Raw genomic sequence first — 2342 nt, 5'->3', positions numbered from 1 at the left:
TATAAAATACCTGGAAGTGTATTTGCCAAGGCAGATTCAGAAATTTTTGAAAACAATTACAAAACACTTCTCTTTTTTTGGCAAAGCAATGTGGTTAAGTGATTTGCCCAAGGTCTCACAGCTAGGTAATTATTAAGTGTCTGAGGCCGGATTTGAAATCAGGTACTCCTGTCTCCAGGGTCAGTGCTCTATCCATTGCATGACCTAGCTACCCCTTACAAAACACTTCCCACACAAATTAAATCAGATTTATATAACTGGGCAAACATCAACTGCTCATGTATAGGTTGAGTTAATATATTAAAAATGACAAATCTACCAAAACTAAACTACCTCTTTAGTGCCCTACCAAGCAAAATTCCAAAACATTATTTTAATGACTTAGAAAAAGTTGTAAGTAAATTCATATGGAGAAATAAAGCCAAGAATTTGCAGGGATTCAGTGAAAAAATGCAAAAGAATGAGCCTTAGGTCTATAATTATATTAGAATGCATCTGTTATCAAAACTGCATGGTATTGATTAAGAAAGAGAGTGGTAGACCAGTGGAATAAATTAGGAAACAATTATAGTAATCTGCTATTTGATAATCCCAAAGATTCCACCTATTGGGACAAAAAATCTCGCTTTGATAAAAACTGTTGAGAAAATTGGATGTTTGTATAGAAGAAACTTAGATTAGACCAACACCTCATACCCTCTACCAAGGTAATATCCAAATGGATAGAGAATTTAAACATATAAAGCAATGCTACAAGCAAACTAGAAGATCATGGACTAGTTTACTTGTCAGATCTATGGAAAGGGAAGCAATTTTGATTACATTAAATCAAAAAGCTTTTGCACAGACAATTCCAATGTAAACAAGATCCAAAGAAATGTATTAAACTGGGAAACAATCTTTTCAACTAATGTTTCTGACAAAAGACTCATTTTTAAAACATACAGAGAACTGAGTCAATTTATTTTAAAAAAGCCATGCCCCAATTGACAAATCATTAAAGTATATGCAAAGGCAATTTAAAGATGAGGAGATCAAAGTAATCCATAGTCATATGAAAAATTGCTCTATATGATTACTTATTAGAGAAATACAAATTAAAGCATCTCTGAGGTACCACCTCACACCCCACAGACTGTCCAATATGACCAGAAAGGATAATGATAATTTTTGAAAGGGTTGTGGGAAATCTGGGACACTATTACATTGTTGGTGGAGTTGTGAACTCATCCAACCTTTCTGGGGAGAAATTTGGAATTATGCACAAAGGGGGCAACAAAAATGTGCATATCCTTTGATCTAGCAATAGCACTACTGGGTCTATACCCTGAAGAGATTATGAAAAATGGTTAAAATATCACTTGTACAAAAATATGCATAGCAGCTCTGCTTGTGGTGACAAAGAATTGGAAATTAATTGAATGCCCTTCATTTGGGGAATGGCTTAACAAACTGTGGTACATGTATGTCTTGGAAACTTTTTGTTCTGTTAGAAACCAGGAGGGATGGGAATTCAGGGAAGCCTGGAAGGATTTGCATGAACTGATGCTGAATGAGATAAACAAAACCAGAAAAACATTGTACACCCTAACAGCAACATGGGGGTGATGATCAACCTTGATGGACTTGTTCATTATTTCAGTGCAACAATCAGGGAAAATTTGGGGCTATCTGCAATGGAGAATACACCTGTATCCAGAGAAAGAATTGTGGAATTTGAACAAAGACCAATTTAGAAAAAAAAGTTATCTTATTATGTAATTTTGCTATCTCTTATATTTTATTTTTCTTCCTTAAGAACATGATTTCTCTCATCACATTCAATGGAGATCAATGTATATCATAGAAACAATATAAAGACTAACTGAATGACTTCTGTGGGTGTTGGGGTAGCAAGAATGGCAGAAAATTGTGAAACTCAAAATAAATAAGATATTTCTAAAAAATTAAAGAGAAATAAAGAAAGAAAAAGAAAGAAAGAGAAGAGAAAGAGAGAAAGAAAGAATGAAAGAAAGAAAGAAAGAAAGAAAGAAAGAAAGAAAGAAAGAAAGAAAGAAAGAAAGAAAGAAAGAAAGGAAGGAAGAAAGAAAGTGATCATCATCACTAAAGGGTCATTCTTAAAACTGACATTACTTGAAAGAGAAGCAAAGTCCTTTTCTAATTTTTGAAGAGTAAATCTATTACTCAGATTATGAGATAAAAAAATAACATGTAGAGAAAATTATTTCTGATTTGTTAAGGTTCAAAAAGGAAAGCCAAGCTCATAGAATGAGAATAGCCTAAAATATCTATGTGGTTAGATATAAAGACATCTAAAAATGGTATCTTTCTAGCCTAATCAT

Source organism: Macrotis lagotis, chromosome X, assembly GCF_037893015.1.
Source record: "Macrotis lagotis isolate mMagLag1 chromosome X, bilby.v1.9.chrom.fasta, whole genome shotgun sequence".
Classification (NCBI taxonomy): Eukaryota; Metazoa; Chordata; class Mammalia; order Peramelemorphia; family Peramelidae; genus Macrotis; species Macrotis lagotis.
The sequence above is the reverse complement of the archived record's forward strand: the minus strand, read 5'-3'. Positions refer to the sequence as shown.